Here is a 26343-nt window from a genome sequence, read left to right on the forward strand (position 1 = left end):
AAAGGAAACTGTGTGTTGTAATATAAGTTAAAACTGCAGGATTCTGACTTTAATATAGGACTTAATATCAAACATCCAAAATGTGTTTCTCTAGGCTGTGAAAAAATGGGAAAGTGACTAGTATGGTAGCTCTTTCTCCCAGCCAATTAAGACCACTTACATGAACACTAAATGAGAGAGAGGAAAGCAAACGTTTTTGGGGAACTATCTAAATACTATGAGAGCCCCCTGAGAGCCTGAAGACTGTAGCAGTCTTAAGAAGGAAGGGGCTGAGGGGATAGAGAAATACTAGATCCATCTAAAGATTTTAAACAGTAGTAGCTGATCTCATTTCTTTTTTCTTTTCTCCTAAATATTTTTTATTATAAAAGAAAAAAGCCTCATTGTACAAAATTGGGAAGATCCAGAAAAGTACAAAGTACAAAAGTACTTTTCCTCTACCTGCTTTTCTCTTTTGAATACTTATGTCCCCATGTTTTTCAAAAGTGATTTTCATTTCCACATAATAGTCATAATTTATTTATTTCTTCCTCCAATGTAGAACATTTAGATATTTCCCACTTTTTCACTATTTTAAATAATGTTATTGAAAATATGTTTCTAGACACTTAAAAATTGCCCATCTTCTTTAAAACAACTGATGATCTAATAGTTCTACATATATAACAAGTTTCAGTCACATGTGACATAAGGGTTGCCGTCCCATCCTGCCATGACATTTTCTTCAGATGAGGTGTACAGAGGGATCATATGACTTGCCTGAAGTCACAAAAGTAGTTATTTGAAATTTGGAATTCTTTGACGTTTTTCATTCTTCATCTCTCATGCTCAATCAAACACTAAGTCTATCCTTTTGAATTGTCTTTTTTTTAATCCATGTGTTAATTTGACACTAACTGTTGCTACCCTAGTCAGGCCCTTACTTGTAGCCATACTCCAAAGCCACCTAAATGGCCCTCTTGCCTCTGGGACCTCCTTGCCTGTACACCAGCACACAACAAGATGGGTATTTCTTTATGCCATTATCTAGCTCACTGACTTCTCAGTGAAACTCTACATGTAATACAAAATCCTTTGCCTGGCTCTCAAAGCCCCATTTCCTGCAACCAGTCTTACCTCATCCATTCTGTCTGTTCATTATCCCATTCTTGGCTTCTTGCCTTCTCCTTATAGTATTTACCCCATTCAGAATACTCTTGTTTCCTTTCATCTCTTCAAATTTTACTCAATCCTCCAAGGCCTAGTTCAGGTCTCATTTACTCCATGAAATAGAATGAGCTTCCCATTGGATCTGACCAACTTGCAGTCCCATTGGATTTGAAGTTGGCCAACTTACATCCAAAACTCGGCTTTGCTGCTTTTGCTGGAATAGTTGAGGGACATAATTAACTCCTTTGAGCCTATTTCTACATGCAGAAATATGAATGATTATACTAATACCTGTCTTCTATCAATGTCCCAGGATCCTAAGAAGGATTGAATGTGTGTCACAAAGTTTTGGTAAGCTGCCAAGTGCTATATATAGATAAGAGAAAGTATTGTCTACACTTTGAAATGCTTCGGTATCCAGGTCTGTACCAAATAATATGGCACTGAATTATGTTCTGTCCCATCATACCCTCTCATTGCTTTATATTTGTTTTTCATTTTTTTCCTCAGCCTGGCTATAAAGTCTCTGAATGCAATACAGTATCTTACATTACTTCTATAATCCCCAGAGCCTATCACTGCACATTGTCTTTAAGACTGCAAGTCTTATTAAGATGAGTTATAGCTGGTAAGGTCTAGCTATGGTTCACATTGGGATTTAGATATAAATGAAAGAGCCCCAGCTTTCTGTATGTCATCTGGAACAGGATAATCTTATATTTGGGGGAGTCCTAGAAGACTGGCAGCAAGGTTAGCATACACGTTTGTGAAGTCTATGAAAATGTACTCTTAATTTGGATCTTGCCTTTCAGAGATATTCAGTGAATTTTCACAGTCACTCTTAGGTGAATGTAAAATACACATTCTGAAATCAGAGAACAGCAAATATGTCCTGTAGACATCTGGGAATAATACCCAGATCTTTGGATATCTTTATCAGAAACTCAGGTTGCCTAATCATTATATGTTGTTAAAAATGATCTGATGATCTGCTTATATATTACTCATTTAGTCTAAATTTCATTTCTCAGTTTTGACTATCTAATTACTAGAAACATGAAAAACATTTTCCCCAATAGGCTTATCCCTAAAAAAGCTGGGTTACAGTTAGGATTCCTGAGAAGAAATAGGGTCACTGTTATGTTTAGATTCCTAGTTGTGGTTACAGTTAGGTTGGTGGTTAATGTTAGGGTTAAGGACTCAGTTGAAGATGAGGGGTAGGCCTAGGTGTACAAATGTAGATTCCTGCTAGAGTTCATGTTACACTTAGGGTTGAGTTTGGGACTAGAGTTAGGGTTAAGGCTACAATTTAGGGTTAGAGTTAAGTCTAGCGTTAGGTTAGATTCCTGGATACAAAGGACACTTTTACAGAAAGGTATTCCTGAAAATTCCACTTTGGATAGTAAAAGATGACAGGCTTGTTAGTTTTCCAAATTCCCAAGAACTAGTAAAGCACTGTTGGTAAAGAACTTTTTACAGCATTCCAAGATTAAATGCAATTATACAGTTTTCCATAGTCTATCAAAGTGATTTTTAAATCTCTAATACTGAAAAGGCAAATAACACTTTTAATGTCAATATGAACACCTCCAAGTTCAGTTTGCAGATTGTATTCAGTTTGTACTGCCCTCTTCCCCCACCCAGGTATGCCCAAGCCCGAACATAAAAACTGACACCATTAGAGAAAAAAAAAAAAACATGATCTAGAATTTATACATTTCTATAGAAAACTGTATCTTAAAATAAACTCTGTTTTTGAAGTACTAGTCCGTTTTCCAATGCCATAAACAGAAAATGCAATCTGTCTTTAATAGATCATGTTTCCAAATTTTTAGATGTCACTCATATCTGTATTTCTAGCCCAGACCTCTTTCTCAAACTTCAAACTTGGATTTTCATGGCACAGGTCCAAGAGCAAACCTATTGTTTCCATAGCCCTCACCTAACTCACCAATCAGTGCTATTTTCCAAGTGCTCTAAAACAAAAACTTTCTCTCAACTCTTTTTTCCTCACCTCTCACTGTCCCACTCCATTGTAAAAATTCTCTCAAATCTTTTCTCCATACTCCTTCTCTGTCCTCAATTAAGCCTTTATCATTTCTTACTTAAATCATTGCAACATCCTCTTAAATAACTTTCAAATAATTTCCCTACTTTCAAGTTCTTCCTTGCCCAATCTATCCCTCTACATCGTCACCAAAATGTGACACCTTTGCTGAAAATCTTTTATTGATTGCCTTTTAGAGCTTCTTCTGCAAAAACTTTCTCCCTACTTTGTTCCCCTGGAATTTTCTAGCTCCTCCTTTCCATCACACCATACCTTGTACATCTATGGTTGTACTTACCACAATTTATTACACTGGTCTCCCTGAAGTAAATGGTCAACTTCTGGAAGCTGAGACTATCTCATTCATTCCTACACTACAGTGCACTGTATTGTATGGTGAGTGCCCACAAAACTTTGCTGAAAGAAAATAGCTTCCAAGACTGTGAAGTAACTCTCACAGATCCTCTTTATATATTAGTACAGCCAGTCCCAAAATAAAACTTATGCTGTGTAAGGTTTCTTTAAAAAGCACACCCTGCATCTTAACAGGAAGTTACAGATTAATAAACAGCTGACAGAACAAACTAAATAGCATCCAATGAATCACCAGTTGACTGTTCGATTTCTGCTAACTAGATGCAGGGAGAGCATAAAGATGAAGACAAAACACTATTCCTCATTGACAGAAGATTTTGCACGATGCTTCAAGGCTCTGGTTAAGAGAGCATTACATATTTCCCTACACCATGGTGATAATTCAGACACAGAAAAAAGGCCATAACAAAAATGAATTTGAAGGATACATGACTACCAAACTGGATTAATACCAAGTTTGTGGCCGCAAAATATCCACCACACCCTACCTCATCCACTGTGTAATGGAGAACCTTGCATGTGTTATATACTCAGTCTTTTGGTTCATGAGAATTTGATGAATATACAGACAATATTTGGTTTTCTGTAACCACTGGCTGTACTGCAGCAGAACTAAGAGAGATTGGCTAGTTTCACAATTTTATCTTATTTTTTAAAATTCGTTTAAATGTTTTTTTATTTATATTTGAGAGAGAGAAACAAAGAGACAGAGTGCAAGTGGGGAGGGGCAGAGAGCAAGGGAGACACAGAATCCAAAGCAGGGTCCAAGCTCTGAGCTGTCAGCACAGAGCCCAACGCAGGGCTCCAACTCACGAACCGAGAGATCATGACCTGAGCTGAAGCTGGACATTTAACCGACTGAGCCACCCAGGTGTCCCAAGTTTCACAATTTTAAAAATCAAAGAGCTCAGCTACCCAACTGCATCATAGAGCTGAAGGCCTAAAAGACAGTGCTGGCCACAGGCTGCATGTACCAGAGGCCTATCACTTGGAGCTGTTTCTCTCAGGAAAAATGCTAAACCCCAGCATCCTAGAAGGTTAGTTCCTACTAAAAACTCCCAATGACAGCTTTCACTAGGAAAGGTGGTCAAAAGATGCAGAGGGGATGACTGGTGGGAAACAATATCCAAAGGGATCATGTTCATGACATAAAAATAGAACACAGATCCACAATCTCTGCAGCAACCGGAACAAAACAGTCAGGGTTTGATCAACAAATGTACACTCCCCTGATGTTTACCAGGCCTGGGCCAATGCTTCCAACTCAGAACCAACCAGAGAAAGCCAAATATTTTTCCAACCCATCATGTAGAAGGCTTGCCTCCAGTTTCCCCATGTCAACAGCCTCTAATCAGGGCCTACCTGAAGTCCTCCTAGTTTTCCACTGTACAGACTTCCCACTGCTTGCCTTCCCTTCAGTCTCTGACATAGGCATGACAGTGGCTGACTTCCCTGCCAAAGCAAGCTCTGAAGAAAGAACCTCTGCTGGCTCTCATTTGAGTGTTTGTGGTCTTTGAAGCATTCTGAGAGCCTGCCTATGTGTGACTGAAGGACTTGGCTTTGCAGTGGGGCCTGGGCAGGTGAGACCTGGGATTGGAAGAAGGACCACTTTCAACTTCTGTGGGAGTAGGTGGGGTGCAGGAAAAAGGCACATGTGAATCTTCTGGCCAGGGTCTGAGGGCCCACTGGAAAAAAAGGGAAGGAAATGAAGAAATGGGCCTCACAGTGAGCCAGTAGTGCAGGCACAAGGAGAGGGGGGACATGTGGCTTGGGCTGGGAAGTGAGTTTGCCAGCTGTTCTAGGACATGAAGATTGAGGTGGGTGGTGTGCATGGTGCAGGTGATGCCTCCAACAGCCAGAAAGCAAGGAGGGTCAGCTCTGCAGCCTTGAGAAGTGCATCAACAAGTCCACAAGACATTCACTGTGCTGCTGGGCTCCAGGTGGAGGAGGTCCCCATGATGGACCTCATGGTGGGCAATAGGGTGCAGATCCCCTGGGGCAATAGGCTGCTGTGGACCGGCTGCTTATCCTCTGGTACCACTCAAGATGGAGGAGAATGTCCTCACCAGACATAGATGGTGAAGACACTGACTGATGACCCCATCCTGCTGTCTGGGTCTTAGTTGACCACAGTTGGCCCTATCTCCAAAGCAGCCTCCCTGTCTTTGCTGGCTTCTAAAGCAAAGACAAAGATAATGTGAAGGGCAAAGATAATGTGAAGAAAACAGATTCTCATAGAACTAGATTGGGCAAAACAGCAAAGACAAAACGCAGCAGATTTAGACATTACTAGTGCCAAAGAGTAGTTGATCCTATAAGACAAACTTTCAGGTATCTGTAACACAAATGGCAAGCATGGTTTGCTAATGGCTCATCTCACTTTGTCTTCTTAAGGACAAACGTTGAACTATGGACTTTTGGAATTGGGAAGCATAAGTGGACTTTAGACTGCACTGCAGTCTATGTAATAGACTCAGTTTTCCATTATTGGGATAACAGTCTTGGTGGTGGCTGTCCCAGAAAATCTTTCATGTGCAGTCCCTCTCTCCTTGGCTTATTCTGCAAAGAAAATAACAAAGGATAGTAACTTAGGAAGACACTTAGAAGCTTTTGAAACTACAGGAAATGCAACAATCATTTGCTTGGATAAAATACGAACACTGACTATTAACAGAATGGTAGTTCAGGCCTACATTGGGGAGACTCATTATAAAACAATTCCAAGACTTAAGTCTATTCCAGACCCATTTTGGAATATCTTTTTAACAAATACTGTGTTAATTGTTCTTTTAATTCCATCATAATTTTTTTAGATATCAAAGTTCCACTACAGCAGACTGGCAAAAAATAAAATATGCTTTGTTAGAATTTATTATGCATGTAAAAATAGACTATGAGAAAGAAAGAAAGAAAGAAAGAAAGAAAGAAAGAAAGAAAGAAAGAAAGAAAGNGAGAGAGGGAGAGAGGGTGAGAGGGAGAGAGGAAAGAAGGAAGGAAAGAAGGAAGGAAGGAAGGATGGAAGGAAGGAAGGAAGGAAGGAAGGAAGGAAGGAAGGAAGGGTGGATATAACCTAAGAGAATTTATACAAAATATATACCTTTACTCAGAGAAGAAATCCATGACAACTATCTTAAAACTGCCTGATGGAGGTTTCAGCTGTTCACCAAGGGAAACTCAGAACTACTACTTAACAGATGGTGTCATATCCTGAATGAAGAAGAAATACCCAGAGACCTGGCAGGAGCAAATAAAGATGTTTCCCAGAGGATTATGAAACCAATGGCTTAGAATCCTGTGAGGAGCTTAAAATCCTGTGCCTGACATTCAAGAATTTTCCAGATCTTGAAAATGAACCTGACTGGGCAACAGAGAAGATATTATTAAAGATCTCACATGCACTGCTCTTTTAGGTGTGGAAGATCCTGTGAGAACTGATGTATTAGTTTCCTGTGGCTGCCGTAACAGAGTGTTCCAAACTGTGTGGCGTAAAACAAAACAAATTTTTTCTCTCACAGTTCTGGAGGCTAGGTGGAGGTCCAAGATCAAGGTGTCAATAGGGCTATGATCCCTCTGAAGGCTCTAGGGAAGAATCCTTCACTTCTTCTGCTGGCAATCCTTAGTGTTCCTGGGCTTGCTGCTATGTCACTCCACTCTTCTTCACATGGCCTCTGTCTTCACATGGCCAACTTCCTTCTGTGAGTGTGTGTCCAAATTTTCCTCTTCTTATAAGAATACTAGTCACTGGATTAAGGCCCACTCTTATATAGTATGACCTCATCTCAGTTATATTCCACATAAGATCATGTTCACAGGTACCACGGGTTAAATCTGAAGCTATCTTTTTGGGGAGCAATTCAACCTATAGTACTTGAGGTGCCAGATAAGATTTTTATATGTTCCAAAGCTGGAATCACTGTGTGTATGACTATTGGTGATAACCTTTATACTGAAAGGGCTATTGCCCTGAAATGTAGCATTAAAACAGGCCCTTGAAGGTTATCTATGTTTAGAGGGCACAGATTTCAACAAACCAATACATCATAGAAATAGAGAAACAGAAAAAAGTTCATATATGGGAGTTGGACAAAACTTGTGTACTTACAGCATCTTGTACTGCTGACAAATACAATCTAGTAAGAAGTATAACTAAGAGTAGTGTTTTGGGACACAGGCAAATGGCAACAGTCACTGGTGATGGTAGTAATGATGGTGGCCCAGTGCTAAAAAGAGCTGATGCTAGATTTGCAGTAGGATTAACAGGAACAGATAGAGCTAGTTTCCAATATCATTCTTATCAATACCAACCTTACAAATGTTGTTAAAGCTGTCAAGTAGGAGTAGGGGTGTTTATAACAGTATCTCTAAATTCCTTCAATTTCAACGGATTGTCGATATTGTAGCCACAGTTGTAGCCTTCATAGGAGCATGTGTTGCCCAGGATTCTCCTCTTAAAGCTTTACCTCATCTTTGGGTGTATTTCAGAGTGGATGCTTTGCTTCCCTCTTACGCAAGTGAAAAGCCTACAGAGTCACCTTTTCTTCTCAAACCTAATGGAATGGGAATCTCTCTTGTTCATTTCAATTACAAAATCAATGAGTTCATAGTCACTTTATTTTTGTTGGTGAAATCTTTTTTAATATTGATAGGGAAAGAAACACTGTCCTACATGCTCCTCCTCCTGTTTGTTATGCAATGATATTTAATACTTTTATGCTGCAACTTTTTAATAAAATTAATATCAGGAAGCTTCATCGCAAAATAAATATATTTGAGAGACCCTTCAGTAATAATATTTTTTGTCTAACTGTCCAGAGCACATTTATTGTATAATCTTTGTATTGTGCAACATGGAAGACAAGTGTCTAATTGCACAAATCTTAGTCCAGACACACGGTTATGGTACATTTCCCCAAGACTAGGGGTGTTAAGGTAGTGCACTTCTTAATTACAATTTCAAATGGTTGTGTGGAGCTTATTACAAGGCTTTCATTGAAGGAAAAGAGTTAACTTACTAACAAAGTGCAAGAGTCAGAGTTAAAAGTAAAAAGCAAAGATCCCTTTTGGATTTTGTACTCAGGTAGAATTGAGGATCAGGCTAGAATGGTAGATGTGTATAATTCTTCCATCCAACTTACCCTCTTCATCAGTCATCAGTATAAGGAAAGGAAACTTTTCAGAGTTTATATAAATTCTGTCTTAAATACTTACAATACCCTATTAACTGTGAAAAGTAATAAAGAGACACCTCACAAACATGGAGTAAGGAGCTTTGGCAGGGGAGCTCTCACGCCCTACCACTTATCATCAATTGCAAATCCAACAAGAAAAGATGGACCTTGCAAGTGGATACTACTTTACTTCCCTGGCAAGAGGAAGAAAGGCCTACTTCCTCCCCCTAGTGACAGCCCACCCAATGAGAGAGAGTCACAACTCAGCCAATGAGATGCCACTATACTTTGAACTCCCAGTTTACTACAATGGACTCTATTTATAACAGCCCCCACCTCTCCCGGCAACTTCCCCTTTTCTTCTATAAAAGAAGGATGCCCTCCTTTGTTCTGCGGACTTGCCTATAGTTTTGTCCCAGATTATAATTCTCTGCTATTCCCAAATATGCCCATTTTTTTTCTGTTAAAATAACTGGCAGTTTTATTTTGAACGTTAACATAACATATAAGCACTTTATCCTTTTTCTATAATTTTGTTTTTGTAATAATCATGTAATTGGCTTATCCTCAATGCTATATTTTAAGGCTGTTGAGAGTGATGAATATTTTAGACAAAGTTATGTTTTAGAGAGATAATGTGAGAATTATTTATAACTAAAACAAATTAAAAAATATCTTTTAAGTATTGTATTCCTTTTGAATTTTTAGTAGAGTTCCAAGAGCAAGAAAAATTATGAATTAATTAATATATTACAAAATAAAAGACATTAATTGTAAATATATTATAAAAATAAAAAAGACATATTCAAAAGGCCATGTATCCTATTGGTAGGAATGCAAACTGGTGCAGTTTTCCACTTTGGAAAACAATATGGAGATTCCTAAAAATATTAAAAATAGAACTGTTCTACATTCCAGCAGTTGCACTACTAGATATTTACCCAAAGGAAACAAAAACACTGATTCAAAAGGACACATGCACCCTGATGTTTATAGCAGCATTATCAACAATAAATAGCCCAGTTATGGGAACAGCCCAAATGTCCATNGTGTATTAAACTAAGCAGAATGAGTCAGTTAGAGAAAGACAAAAACCATATGATTTCACTCACGTAGAATTTAAGAAATGAAACGGATGAACATAGAGGGAAGTGGGCAAGACAGAGACGCAAACCATAAAGCAGTCTCTTAACTACAGAGAACAAACTGAGGGTTATTGAAGGGGAGGTGGACAAGGGATGGGTGATGGGCATTAAGGAGGGCACGGTGATGAGCAAGGGGTGGTGTATGTAAGTGATGAATCACTAAATTCTACTCCTGAAGCCAATATTACACTACATGTTAACCAACTGGAATTTAAATAAAAACTTAGGGGCGCCTGGGTGGCTCAGTCGGTTAAGTGTCCGACTTCAGCTCAGGTCATGATCTCACGGTTCATGGGTTTGAGCCCCGCGTCGGGCTCTGTGCTGACAGCCAGCTCAGAGCCTGGAGCCTGTTTCAGATTCTGTGTCTCCCTCTCTCTGACCCTCCCCTGCTCACACTGTCTCTCTCTCTTTCTCTCTCTCAGAAATAAATAAAACATTAAGAAATTTTTAAAATAAATAAATAAATAAACAAAAACTTAAAACACAAAGGTCATGTACCTTCTTTGAAAGTGTATTGATTTTTTGTTATTTACCATAGATAATAACACATATTATTTTAAGAACACAGGCAGCATGAGCGCTTTCTAAAAATACAGACAGTGATAGTCTAATGCCATGGCTTTTGAAGTAATTTGTTCTTCAAATTACTACTTCAAACTATACTAAAAAAGAGTATAGTTACTCTTTATAATTACTAAACAAATGTAGAAAAAATAAAAATGTCCACATTTTAGTCGTTTATTTGTCCTCTGACCCAAGTTACCACTCACTGTAGCTGGTCCTGTGGTGTATCTGAAATGTGACCAAAACTCTGCAAGGAAACCAAAGTACAGGATTAAAAGAATTACAGGAAAAAAGTAAGGAAAACAATCGACTTTTTGCCTACATGATAAATGTAATTATTGAAATATACTTTATCTTTTACTTTAGACATCTTTACCTGAGTTAACTTTAAGATTATAGCTGGAGAGTTTCACATTTTGGTTTGTGAATCAAACCCCAGAAACCTCACACCTAATGATCTACTACCAGAGAGCAATTGAATCTATCCTTTTCTTTATTTCTGTTTGGTTGTTCAGTGTACCAAATTTGAAATAATATCAAAAGCTGAGGCGTATTACCTATATACAAGGAGTCAAGGAATTTGGCCCTATTCGTGCATTTGCCTTATCTATGTAAATTTTTTCATTAAATCAAGAATTTTCAGAAAGCCCTAGGGTGGACAGCACTGTTTTAAGTATTTTAGGTCACAGGGAACCTGCTTCTTGTCTTCAGGCAACTTTTGTAGAAACCAAACACTGTTGAGCATACATACACCTCAATAAAAGCTTATTTTACATATCAAAGCACCCACGGAACTTTTGAGTCTACAATTGATTAACTCACTTGTGCCAGAGACTCCTGTGAGAACTCAGGTGGCCCACGCTAAAATAAACTGCTTATTTTACTTCTGACTTTGTAAAATTCAGAATTTTACCAACAGATATTTCTGTTTCCTAAGAAGGATAGAATATCTTCTCATCATGATGGCTGTGACTTGTATTCTTGGGCACTATGACAAGAATCATCAAAGCAAGTCTAGTAATTGAACCCAAACCCAATGGCTCCTAAGAAAATGTACACTTTGATTTTAACTTATGTGATGAAGTTTTGGGGTGATGATGGTGGGGTTCGGAGCTGATGGCCAAGAAAAATTTTTTGAGATGCCTTTGGTACAAAAGGTGATTTTATAAAAGCAAGGGGACAGGACCAGGGGCAGAAGGAGCTGCGGTTGGGGTTGTGCAGCATGACTGGTTGGGTACTGTGATGTTGGGGGAGGTAAAGACAAAAGGAAGCCTCCAGAGGGACTTTGATATGCTAAAGAGGACTCCTCAGATACCTGAGGTTTTGCTACTGTCAACCTAAGGTTGTTTTCCTTCTAATAAGGCATTAACACAACAGTAGGGAGTTCCTGGATTTGCCTCAAGTATTTGTCAATGGGCTGTAGGTTATAAAGAAATTTCCTTCTTGCCTTTGTTCCCCACATTACTATGGAGGGGAGGGTGATACTAGAGGATCCAGGAAACAGTCAGTTTTGACAAATAAACTATGGTGAACCACAGGCAAGTCTGAAGAGACAAATGGAAGGTCGGCTTTTATTACATTTTAAAAATCAGTTGCGTGGGTTGGGGGAATGGGTGAGATAAAGGGGATTAAGAGTTCATTTATGACAACGAGCACTAACGTATGGAGTTGCTGAATAGCTATGTTGTACAAGTGAAACTAACATAACACTGTATATTAACTATACTAGAACTAAAATTTTTAAAAGAAAAAAAATTTTTTTTAATGTGTATTAGGTTTTGAGAGAGAGAGACAGAGACAGAGACAGACAGAGACAGAGACAGAGACAGAGCATGGGTGGGGGACGGGCAGAGAGAGAGGGAGACACAGAATCTGATTCAGGCTCCAGGCTCTGAGCTGTCAGCACAGAGCCCGACTTGGGGCTCAAACTCACAAACTGTGAGATCATGACCTGAGCCCAAGTCAGGCGCTTAACCGACTGAGCCACCCAGGTGTCCCAAAAAGATTTTTTTAAAAAAGCAATTGAGGAGGGTTATTCTAAACAAAAGTGTACTGGAGAACAGGAGTTTGAGGCTGTGGGGGTTTCTCACTGGCTGCAAGCAGTGGTTAACACTATGTTGCTGAGGCAGGGGAGGGGTTTTCCTTCCTTAAAGGCCGGAGATAAATTTGTGCCTGAAAAGTGTCCTCCCTTTGTGGAACTGATTCTTGCCTTCCTTCTTCCTGCTGATTCCCTCAGCAGCAATGAGGAATACGTGCATGAGAGCTCCCCCTTCTGGGCCACCTGATTCCATTTTAAATGTGATATCCTTTATGTATTTTCACAGAAGGATGGAAACCTTTCTTTTCTGGATAATTTGAATGCCTCCACACAGAATAGAGGGATTTAAAAAAATCCATTTTCTGGTTTTTGTGATTAATACATTTTAAATAATCAGTGATTAAAAAGAAATCTGTGTAGGAATGGAGCTTACATTTAGTTTTGGGGGAATTGCTAACCCTCAGATACCATGTAGTGAGGTATGCTTCAATGTATGAAGGAGTTAAATCCAAGAGTTATCATTATTTGTTTCTGCTTTCTTCTTTTTAAAGAAAATTTTTAATTTATTTCTGAGAGAGAGAGAGAGAGAGATACAGCGTGAGCAGGGGAGGGTCAGAGAGAGGGGGAGATACAGAATCTGAAACAGGCTCCAGGCTCTGAGTTGTCAGTCAGCACAGAGCTCCACGCTGGGCTCGAACCCACAAACTGTGAGATCATAACCTGAGCCGAAGTCGGACGCTTACCTGACTGAGCCACCCAGACGCCCCTGTTTCTGATTTCTCTATAACATATTTGCTACTATTTTTCTGCATTACGAATGAAATGAATTGCAAAATGAATGAATGAAATGATTGACTTAAGAAATAAACTTTTAGAAAACTTTATATAACATCAGGGTCGTTCACATTTGGGGGTGAAAAAAAGGTAGTATTGACAGTAATCATGCTTTTTAATATTCTTCCTTGTGTCAGAGTGGTTGCTGACAGGACATACTCTTGAGGGGGAGGAGGGAGGCGGGCTTCTCATTCCAACTCTCAGTTCTTCACTTCTTTCTCCAAACCATCTGGAGTTTACCAATAGAAGGGAAAACTCCTCTCCATCAACAGCCGTCTAGAGCAGGAAAGTTAATTTGCTAAATCCATATCCCTTTGGCTCATCTGCCCATGCCCTTTCCTCACCTTCTGAAGAACCACACCAGCGCCATGACAGGCTTCAGAAGACCCCATGAATTAGAAGGCCCAAATTTCTGAGGCGTGACTCAGCAGGCTTGGGCATCCGCCCTTCCCCCTGTCCGAACCAATCACTGGAGGTTGGGAGGTACCGGATGTTCCCGCCACTATTCTGGCCTGCTTTGCTTTAAACTCCCCAATCCCTCTGCGCCGTATCAATCTCTGCTGTCACCTTGTCCTATCACATTGTAGTTCCCGCCCATCACCCCTTTCCCACCCTAGAGGTAATAAAAACCCTACTCCTCCTTTGTTCAGGGCTCTCAGCACGGATCCACTGCGTTCGTGAGGTCTGGGAGCCCGAGCTTAAGCCCGAATAAACGCCCTTTGCTTTTGCATACGTGACTCGGACTCCTTGGTGGTCTTGGGATTTGGGGGAGATCGCGATCTGGGCATAACACTTCCAGATGTGGGATCAAGTCTCTAGCGGCCTGGCTATAAGTCAAAGGAGATACTTCCTTGCAGAAGAATTTCACCAGGTGCTAAGAGAAGGCCTCAGCTCACATCCACATCGTCACAGTCTTCGTAGTCCCAGAGAGGAGGTGGCTGTTCTCTTTTCCTCCACTCCCTCAGCACTGGTTGATGATTAACCGTTTTTGTGGGTCTCTTCTTCTTCTCCAGAATGGCCATATGAGATCATCTCGATCTGATTTCTTTCGCAAGCCTACACTTTTCTTGAGGGACAGGACTTGTGTCTGTGCCTTTGTTCACATCCTTGTTAGCCCTTCTTTGTCCCCCACACTTGTCCTCCAATAGCTGGCTGCCGCTGGCAAACGAATTCACGTCACTTGTAGTTCACTATCGCCAAGGGCTTGTGTGGAAGTTTAGCACAACAGAAAAGTGAACTTCAGAAACACCAACGGATGACTTGTGGGGCCTTTGACAAAGAGGGCTATAGCTCATTAGTCTAGTGACCTTAGCCCATACCATATATAATCAGATTGGCACCATTATTAGATTAAACTTCCTTAATTCACTGCTTTTCTCTACCTGTTTTTCAAAAATCGTCAGTGGATCTTGTTTGCCCCAACATTAAATGTAAATGTGACTTTGTTTTTAAAGCCTTTCAAAATCCATTCCCACCGTGCCTCTCTAAATTCACTTCATAATACTTTATAACCCTGAAACAGATTCTTGTTTCAATTGAAATCATTTCTATAATGTTCATTAAATCCCTAGTTGATTCCAGGCACTTTAGTATGCATGAAGGATAAGACAAAGTTTCTGCCCTAAAGGAGCTCAGGACAAATCAGGGGAGTCAAGCACATTAATTGCTATAATATAATAGCAATAATAATAATATAATAATTATTATTAATAATTAATAATAATAATAACTTTACTGAGCACTTTACATAGTCCAGGCATCATTGTAAACATTGCATATCCACTCCTTTAATCCTCACAGCTGTTAAAAAAGAAAGCCAACCTCCAAATGGAGTCATTTGTTCCCCACAAGAGCAAATCATGACTTAATCACAGTTTCAACCTCTCCCAAGGATGTGACCTTTTAAAAGTCTCTTTGAAATTTTATGATTAGTACTAGTGAGGTACTCTGCATGATATTAAAAAAAACTTGCTGACCCCTTCCCCCCAAGAAAATGTTCTGGCCCCAAATTATCCTTTCTTTTCTTTTGCTAATTACTCTTTGCCCCACCCGCCTTCTTATAAAAAATCTTCCATTTTGTACAACTCCTCCAAGCATCATCTCTCTGCTTGCTAGATGGGATGTTGCTTGATTCATGAATCACCTCATAAAGTCAATTAGATTTTCAAATTTACTCTAGTGCATTTTGTTTTTTAACACAAGAAACCTATGAGGTACATATCATCAGTATCTTCATTTTATAGCTGAACAGAGGGAAACAGGTTTTCCATGATCATATAGTTTGGTGGACTAAGTAATTGAACCTTTAGCACTTCCTTAACCACTACATCATATGATAATTTGAAGAGTATAGGAGAGATGTGAACAAAGTATTGTGGGAGCTTAAAGGATAGAGAGTCATTCAGCCTGGAGATATGGGAAATGGCCTCACTGAGACAATATCACCCTATTCTTTATGTATACACCTACCTCCTTTTAGAAAGGGATTGGGCCAGCTTACACCAAAAATGTATACATTAAAATAATGATAAAATAAAAATTAGGGGATCAGGACCAGGGAAAATGTAAACATCATAAGAAAATCAAGACCAGAGGAAAAATAAATTTTAGTCCAAGAAAAAAACAGTTTAATGTCAACTATACATCAAAAAGAAAAAAAAATAGAAGAAAGGAGGAGAAAGAGAAGGAGAGAAAGAGAAAAACAGTTTAGTTACACCAGACTTTAGCATCTATGAGCTCTCTGGTAGTCAAAGAGAAAAGGCAGTGTCAATTGTATTAACAGTTATTGTCATAAAGGAAAAAGCAAAGCAGGTCACGAAAGTGAAAATAAGCCTTTCTTAGAACCATCTTCTTAAACAAAATTTTCACATGGGAGTTTTATTAGTGTCACCGATAAACTATAGTGGAAACAGTGTCTCATGGGGTGCCTGGGTGGCTCAATTCGTAAAGTGCCCAGCTTGGGCTTAGGTCATGGTCTCACAGTTCATAAGATCAAGTCCCACATGGGGCTCAGCACTGACAGTGTGGAGCCTGCCTGGGATTATCTCTCTCCTTCTCTCTCTCTCTGCCCCTCCTCAAAATAATAAATGAACTTTTTAAAAAAAGAAACAATATCTCCTATAACACACCTATAATGAATGTAATAGATTTTATATGGCAATTTCGTAAACAATTCATTGATAAAAAACAAAGGCATCACATAAATGCAACTCAGCAAAGATAATTCCATTAAAAACACTCATGTCTAAATTGAGAATCTTCTGGTATTAGAATTTTGTGTTAAGTCTAGAAAAATGAGAATTATTCTAAGCTGAGAAGCAAGAAAAAATATTCAAGAAGGAAAAACAGCATGATGTACATTTTAGTGTAGTTTCTCTTGTCTGTATGCATGAAGGGAAAGGAATGGACGGAGAGTCAGCTGGTGGGACACCTGGGTGGCTCAGCTGGTTAAGCTTCTGACTTCAGCTCAGGTCATGATCTTCTGGTTCATGAGTTCGGGTTCATGAGTTCGAGTTCATGAGTTTGAATCCTGAAACAGGTGAGCCCTGCTTCTCTCTCTCTCTTTCTCTCCCTCTCCCTCTCTCTCACTCTCTTGCCTTCTTTCTCTTTTTCTCTGCCCTTCGTGGGATTCCCTCTCTCTCTCTCTGACCCTTACTCATTTGCTCCCTCTCTCTCTCTCAAAAAAAAAAAAAAAAAAAAAAAAAAAAGAAGAAGAAGAAGAAGAAGAAAAGTCAGTTGGTGAACAAACTTTCACTGTTTCTGGCCCTATACAAGCCACTGGAATATGCCAGTGAAGAGAACAAAGTCCCTTCTCTCCAAGAGCTTACATTCTAGTGTGTGGGCATGAGGAGGGGGTGCAAGTCAAACAATAAATATGGAAACAAATAAGTAGTTTCATATGGGTGCTGATAATGACGATGAAGAAAACAAAGTACAGTATTGAGTGTGCCGGGGCATTTAGGAGGCAGCTATATAAGTATCTGGTGAAGTGCTTTCTCAGGAAGAAGTGAATGCAAAGTGGATTTTATTCTAAGTATAATGAAATGAGGGTTTTAAGCAGGAAGTTGACCTGATGTGATCTACATTTCAAAAAGTCACTGGTTGAAATGTGGAGGATGGAACAGATGGGCTCTGAGAGAGAAATGGTGGCAGGCACTAGTTAGGAGCCTGTTTCAAGAGTCCAAGGAACACGTGGTGGTTTGGATTTGAGTTGTACATATTTTGGAAATGAAACCAATGAGGAGTATAAAAGGGGAATCAAAGATGATGCACAGTTACTTTGCCAGAGCAAGTAAGTGGATAATGTGCCACTCTCTGAGACAGGTTAGACACAGAAAATGAGAGTGGGGAAATAAGTCATTCTATGTTGACCAACTTAAATTGGAGATGACAACTACTCATCTCAAGTTGGATATACAAGTCAGGAGCTCAAGGGGGAAATATAACTAGCGGACATACAGAGAACATATTCTTTTTTTTTTTTTTAATATTTTTATTTATTTCTAGGAGAGAGAGAGACAGCGCGAGCAGGGGAGGGTCAGAGAGAGAGGGAGTCACAGACTGAAACAGGCTCCAGGCTCTGAGCTGGCAGTCAGCACAGAGCCCGATGCGGGGCTCGAACCCACGAACCGCGAGATCATGACCTAAGCGAAAGTCGGACGCTCAACCGACTAAGCCACCCAGGCGCCCCCAGAGAACATATTCTTAAAATATTTTAGTTACATTGTAAAATGTAACTGTGTTCTTTTTTCTTTGCAGACACAGTCACTTTATATTTAAAACCATGAGTTAAAACCATGAGTTCATTCATCAATCTGGAAAAAAACATAAATGAATATACAAGTTTATATTTCCAATCACAACATTTTGGGGGTAATTTTTATACAGTAATAGATAATTTATTACAAAGTCCAAGAGGGAAAGACAAAAATACAAGGAGAAAATTTAAGAAAAGTTTATAAGAATTTCAAATAGATGCAATTATACAATTAAAAAAGATTCACTGTAAGTATAAAACATGACTTTGAACTTTCAAGTTCAAGAAAACTAAAACTAGTTATGGTGAGAATTAAATTAATAGGGTAAACAAGTAAAAGGGAAAAATAATTCATAACTCATAGCACAAAGGAAAAAAATTATATGGAAGGTAGACCTGAGAAACTTATACAAATAATAGGACTATCAGGACAAAAATAGAAAAAAATTAAGAAGTAATTGTTAAGAGAGAAGTGGGGGAAAATATTCAAAGTTTAAAAAAAAGGTTCAATCATTATTGAAATAGAGCAGAGTTCCAAGCAGGACTAGGCAAAAAAAGATACATACCTAGACATATTCTGGTAATGTTTCTGGACTATTGTGATAAAGAAAAAACTAAGCTTCTAGGGAGAAAGAGCAGAACACCTATAAAGAAAAAAGGCTTCAACTTCTCTCCAGCATTAGAAGCTAAAAAAACAGTCAACAGTCATCTTAGGCTACAGAATGAATAGGTATAAGTCCAAAAATCTTATACCCAGTGAAGATATCCTTTATATTAGCATGCTTGCAAGACCTTAGAAAACACACCACCCACATATCCTATCCAAGGAAAACACTCCAGGAGCTCATTTAGCTAAAGTATAAATGAACCAGAACAAAGATCTTACCTAAGAAAACTAAAGAGTACAAACAATAGTGATGAACAATGAATTTTCTGTGATGTAGCTATATCACAAGGAATAACTGTAGCTTTTTTGGTCATGAAATACATGTATTAAGAGAATAAGAAAAAGACTTTCAGTTTCTGGTTGGGCATATAGGAGCTTGGAAATTGTCACTCCATCCTAACAAGTAAAAAGCTAAAACTGAATTAACAGTTCTTCTTAGATTCATCAGAGAAGTGAGTTTACAAGATGCTTGTACAAGCTATAAAGCAATATATTGTTATTTGAAAATAAGCTTGCAAACACATGGCCAACCACTAAAAGAGTGACAAAAGAAGTATAAATGATGTATACTTGGAAATGAGAGAAAATAAGGGCACTTGGATGGCTCAGTCGGTTAAGCATCCGACTTTGGTTCAGATTATGATCTCACGGTTCATGGGTTTGAGCCCCACATCATGTTCTGTACTGACAGCCCAGAGCCTGAAGCCTGTTTCAGATTCTGTGTGTGTCTCTCTCTCTGTCCCTCCCAACTCATGCTCTGTCTCTCACTGTCTCAAAAATAAATAAACTGTAAAAAAAAAAAAAAAAGAAATGAGAGAAAATGGAATCATATCAAGATTTTATTTTTAAGTAATCTCTGTACTCAACACGGAGCTCAAAATTACAACCCTGGGATCAAGAGTAGCAAACTCTATCAACTGAGCCAGAAATTCCCTGAAAGTGGAATTATAAAAAATGCTCAATTAATAAGGGGGAAAAGATCGGAAAACACAAATAGGAACAAAGAGCAAAGGACATCAAATAATAGAGAACCATAACAAATATGGTAGATTTCAATCCAACTATATCAATAATCACTTTAAATGTAGCTGGTCTAAAAGCAACAATTATGAGACAGAGATTGTCAGAGTAAATAAAAAACAGGATATAATTACACATTGTCTATAAGAAATCCACTACTTTAAATATAAAGACGCATATACATTTAAAAGCAAATAGATGGAGAAAAATATACCATGCAAATCATGCTAATTAAAAGAAAACTAATCATGCTAATGAAAAGAAAGCTGGAGTACATTATATGAATGTCAGAAAGAATAGACTTCAGAGCAAGGGAAAAAATCATAAGGGATAAAGAGGTGCAGACATTATGTAATAATAAAAGAGTCAATTCTCTAAAAGTAAATGACAATGCTTAGAGAGTATGTGCTTAGCAACAGAGCCTCAAACTATATGAAGCAAAAACTGATAAAACTACGAAGACAAATAGGTGAATTCACAATTACAGTTGGATGTTTCAACAGCCTTCTATAAAAAATGGACAGATCTAGCAAGCAGGAAATCATTAAGGACATAGTTGAACTCAACTGCACCATTCATCAATAAAATTAACATCTATTAATTACTTCTTCCAACAATAGCAGAATGCACATTCTTCTCAAGCTCACATGGAATACTCATCAAGGTAGATCATATCTTGGGCCATAAAACATATATTGCCACATTTAAAATAATAGCATTCTTATAATATATGCTCTTAGATGACAATAGAATTAAACTATAAATTCATAATAAATAATAAATAAAAAAATAAATAGTTGAAAACTTCCAAAATATTTGTAGATTAAATAAAAGTGAAAACATAACTTATCAAAACATGTGAGATGTAGCAAAGGCAGTGTTTAAAGGGATATTTGTAGGATTGAATGCATATGTTAAAAAAGAAGAAAGGTCTAAAATCAATTAACTGAACTTTCACCTTAGAAAACTTAGAAGAACAAATTATATCCAGAGTAAAAAGAAAAGAAATAATAAAAATATGGGCAGAAATCAACAAAATTAAAAACAGAAAATCTTTAGAGAAAATCAACCAAACCAAAAGCTGGTTCTTTGAAACGGTCAATAAAATTGATAAGCCTCTAGAGTGCCTGGGTGTCTCAGTCAGTTAAGCATCTGACTCTTGGCTTCAGCTCAGGCCATGATCCAGCAGTTCATGGGATTGAGCCCTGCATCAGGTTCAGCACTGACAAAACAGAGCCTGCTTGGGATTCTCTCTCTTCCTCTGTCTCTGCCCCTTCCCTGCTCTTTCTCTCTCTCTCAGAACAAATAAACTTTTTTTTTTATAAAAATGGGGAGCCTTTATGGCTCAGTTGGTTAAGTGTCTGACTTTGGCTTGTCATGATCTCAGAGTCTGTAGGTTCAAGCCCTGTGTCAGGCTCTGCACCGGTGGTGCAGAGCTTGTTTGGGATTCTCTCTGTCTCTTCTCCCTTCTCTCTGCCCCTTCCCTATTTGCATGTGCTCGCTCTCACTCTCTCTGTCTTTTTAAAATAAATAAACTTAAAAAAAATTGATAAGCCTCTAACCAGGCTAAGAAAAAGATAGAAGATACAAATTATTATACCAAAAATGAAAGAAAGTACATCACTACTGATCATATGGACACTAAAAGGATAATAAAGGAATACTATAAATAACACTATGTCCACAAATTTGATAATCTAAGTGAAATGGACCAATTTACAAATGGACCAAAATTCACACAAGAAGGAATAGACAAACTAAATGGACTATATCTGTCAAAGAAATTGAACCAACAATTAATAACCTTCCAAAGGAGAAAGCACCAGTCCTAGATGGGTTCACAGGTAAATTCTACCAAACATTTAAGGAAAAAATTATACCAATTCCCTACAATGTCTTCCAGAAGATAGAAGCAGAAGAAATAAAGCCAGTATCACCCTAATACCAAAATCAGACAATGGCATTACAAGAAAACTACAGACCAATATTTCTCATGAACATTGGTGCAAAATACCTCAGCAAAATAATAGCAAATGAAACCAACAATATATAGAAAGAGTTATACACCACAGCCAAGTGGTATACATTCCAGGTGTGAGAGGTTGGTTCTATATTAAAATTCTAATTAATGTGATTGATTACAACAAATGAATAAAGAAGAAAAATCATATAATCATATCAATAGATGCTGAAAAAGCATTTGACAGAATCTAACACCCATTCATGGTTTTTAAAAAATCTCTCAGCAGACTAGGAATACAGGAAGAATTTCTTCAACATGATAAAACCTATCTACAAAACACCTACAGCTAACATTGTACTTTAATAATGAGAGAACCCAGATTTCCTGATAAGATCAGGAACAAGGATGTCTCCTTTTACCGCTGCTTTTCAACATTATACTGGAAATCTCAGGTAATGCAATAAGAAAAGAAAAAGACATAAAGAGTATACAGATTAGAAAGGAAGAAATAAAACCATCTTTGCTCACAGATGAAAAGAGTTGTCTATGTAGAAAATCTGAAAGAATTAACAAAATATCTTCTAGAAGAAGATACAAGGATCTTACAAGATAAGATACAAGGATAATCTACAAAAGTCAACCACTTTCTTATATACCCACAATATAATAACGAGTGGAATTCGAAATTAAAAAGACACTACCAGGAGTGCTTGGGTGGCTCAGTTGGTTAAGCGTCCAACTTCAGCTTAGGTCATGATCTCATAGTTCGTGACTTTGAGCCCTGCATTGGGCTCTGTGCTGACAGCTTGGAGCCTGGAGCCTGCTTTGGATTCTGTGTCTCCCTCTCTCTCTCTGCTCCCCACAATCCTGCTGCACTCTGTCTCTGTCTCTCAAAAATGAATAAACATTTAAAACAAAGGACACTCCCATTGACATTAACTTACCCCAAAATAATATATATATTTTTATACATATATATCTATAGTAAAACCTTGATTTGCAAGCATAATACATTCCAGAAACATGCTTGTAATCCAAAGCACTTGTATATCAAAGCCAATTTCAAGAACCATTGGCTCAGTTGTGATCATCACATACTATTCATATTGCAAGACATTGCTCATTTATCAAGTAAAAAACTATTAGAAATGCTTGTTCATCTTGTGGAACACTTGCAGAACACGTTACAATAAAACTTGGTTTGTGAGCATAATTTGTTCTGGAAACACGCTTGTAATCCAAAGCACTTGTATATCAAAGCAAATTTCCCCATAACAAATAATGGAAACTCAAATGATTCATTTCACAGCCCAAAACTATATAAAATGATTAAAATACTGTAATATAACATAAAATAATAAAGAAAATTAAAATATAAAGAAAAATAAACAAATTAACCTGTACTTACCTTTGAAAACTTTTGTGGCTGGTATGAGGGAGACAAGAGAGAGGAGCGTTATTGTGTAGGACGACTTTCCCTATGACTAACGGATGTTCACTATAGTACTGTATTAATAAATTCTTGTTATGTACTGTATAACAAGTATATAACCAGTTTAATGTAACTGGCCATAAGGCAGCAGAGGAAAGGGTCTATATCTGCAGGCAGCCTGACCTAGAATGAAGCAAAGTATTTCAAAACTTACTCTTGTATGGAAAAGCAAAGGACTATCCAAAGGTGCTTTGAAGTGACAAAAAAATACATTAGTCCCCGTTGTGGGCACCTTCCAACGTTCTGAACAATCACTGATTTCTGCCAAACACCACAGCCTGAGACTGAGCATCCAAGTATGGGAGATGATCACCCACAATCCTGCAGAGAGAGAGAGAGGGAGGGAGAAAGAGAGAGAGAGAAGGAGGGAGGGAGAGAGAGGGAGGGAGGGAGAGAGAGAAAGAGAGAGAGAGAGAGAGATTCGTATTGTAAGGCCTCACTTGTTTATCAAGTTAAAATTTATTAGAAATGTTTGCTTGTCTTGTGGAACACTCACAGAATAAGTTACTCGCAATCCAGGTTTGATTGTATTTCAAGAAAGAGGAAATAGCAGTACTAAACACTGCTGAGAACTCAGATGAGATAAAAACTAAAGAACACAATGCCATGGAATTTAGCCAGTCTGTCGCTGTTGACTTCGGGAAGAGCAGGTTCAGAAGCCAAAGTACAGTAGAATAAAGACAGAGTAGGAAGACAGAAAGTAAAGACAACTCAAGGAATGTGGCTGTGTAGACTACTTTGTGATTGGGCAACGTGGAGTTATAAATAGATGTTTGTTTTTTAAAATGGGAGGGGCAGGAGCATGTTCAAAATCTTCCTACTTAACACAATTGCTGTACTTTTCTTTTGTCAAAATGTAGACTTCGAGCTCCATGAGATTAGTCTAGACATAGATTTTTGAGTCTGGTGCATAGTAGTCTCTCAAAAAGGGTGTTTGAACTGAAACTAAACCTAGTCCAAGCTACAGCAGAAGCTCCTAGCCCCATCATTCTCTATTTAGGCAAGATAGGCTAGATAATGCTGTGACAACAAAGAACCCTAAAATCTCAGTGGCTTAAAACCATGTTTTATTTATTGCTCATCCTCTGTGCTTGTCTTTGGTCAGCTCTGCTCCATGTCATCTTCAATCAGAGACTCAGGGTGACAGAGCTTATACCATCTGGAATGTTTCCAGTCACCATGGTAAGGGAAGGGCTCATGGAAAGTCACGTACTTTCCTTCACTGGACAGAGTCACGTGGCCACGCTTATCTTCAAGGGAGACAGGAAATAATATATCCTTCCCCTGAGGCCAGAAGAAAAGAGATCCGGAATATTGGGCCTAATGACTTTCAGATTCCCTCAGCTTTCAGGGAGGTGAAAAGAGTTACTTTTTTCGTTAGTCCCTGAAGGGGTTCATGTAAGCATAATTGCCAACGACTAGCACAAACTATCCTTTTTGCCTCCTCTGTTCCCCAGCTCTCCTCAGTCAGCATATTTATCTTTGTGACTGCACTTGGAAGTTGTCTTTGAGATTCTCCAGTTTTGCCACAATTCAGATATTCTCCATACTGCAGCAAGAGGGATTTTTTTAAAATGTTTATTCATTTTTGAGAGAGAGTTACAGAGCATGAGTGGAGGAGGGGCAGATAGGGAGAAACAGAATCTGAAGCTTTAGGCTATAAGCTGTCAGCTCAGAGCTTGCCATGGGGCTAGAACTCATGAACCTTGAGATGATGACCTGAGCCAAAGTCAGATGCTTAACTTACTGAGCCACCCAGGTGCCTAAAGAAGGATCTTTCTTAAACATGAATCATATTATGTCATACCCCTCCTTATAAATCTTATAATTTCTGGAAAAGTCCAAACTCCTTACCATGACTTACCAGTTTCTACAAATCTCCCAACTTTGTCTCATACTCTCAATTCATAAAACCTTGATACACTCCTTTCTATTCCTCACACACACCAAGCTCTTTTCTATCCTCTTCTAGAAATATTTTCTTCCAGATTATCTCATGCCTGCCCCTGTTGTCATCATTTTCTGAAACCAAATGTCTTCTTCCTGGAGGGAACTTTTCTGGATATTCCAGCTAAGGTAGCTCTATCCTTATGCAGACACTATTTATCCCACTACCCAGTTTTATATTTAGCACTTTTCAGTATCTGAAATTATTTTGCTTATATATTTTTAATTATTTATTGTCTATCTGGTCTTACTGGAACAGAAGACCCTAAGTTTAGGAATTTTTATCTATATTTTTCACTAGGGTAAATCCAGAAAGGTTTTAAACAGTGATTTATTGATTAAATAATAAATAATTTAATTAATATCTTTTGGACATGGATAATGCTACGAAGGAAATTTGCTGCCAGGCTTTGCTAAGCATCAGATTGTCAAAGGAGCTCAGGGATGATGAGCAACTAGAAGTCACAGAGGACTGCATGGAAGAGGAAGCACCACCATGCATTTTGATAGTCTGTGCTTGCTGGAGACAAGAGACAAACCCGAGGTCTCCCAAGGGATGAGACAGTTCAGAAAGCTACTCCTGGAGATAGTCACCTTAAAACACAATACCTTCAATGGGTAAACTAGAAAACAAAATTTAAAAATTAGGAATGAGAACAACAATCTGTCATGCAGAGGGAGATGGTAAGAATATTTGCCTGAGTAAGCCTTGGCTGAGTGGAAAAAGAAAATAAGAAAAAAAAAAAGTTCTTGTCTCAGAATTTCTAACCATAGACACCTCACAGATGGGTTTGGGGCCAGAAGTCACAATACTCATAGAAGAAAAAGTTAAAATTTAGTTTAAATACGTCTTAGTCTGATACGTGCCTATGAAAAACAAACAAGTTTTGGGGCACCTGGCTGGCTCAGTTGGTTAAACTTTAGACTTCGGCTCAGGTCATGATCTTGCAGTTCGTGAGTTTGAGCCCTGAATCAGACTCTGTGCTGACAGCTCAGAGCCTGGAGCCTGCTTCAGATTCTGTGTCTCCCTCTCTCTCTGCCCCTCTCCCTGCCCTTCCCCCTGCTCATGCTCTATCTCTCTCAAAAGAAATAAACATTAAAAAGTAAAAAAAAAAAAAAAATTCTAAGGAACATAAACTCACAATGCACAATCAAAAACACGGGAAGAAATAAGCCTA

This window comes from Crocuta crocuta, unplaced genomic scaffold (genome assembly GCF_008692635.1).
Source record: "Crocuta crocuta isolate KB4526 unplaced genomic scaffold, BGI_CrCroc_1.0 scaffold177, whole genome shotgun sequence".
Taxonomy (NCBI): domain Eukaryota; kingdom Metazoa; phylum Chordata; class Mammalia; order Carnivora; family Hyaenidae; genus Crocuta; species Crocuta crocuta.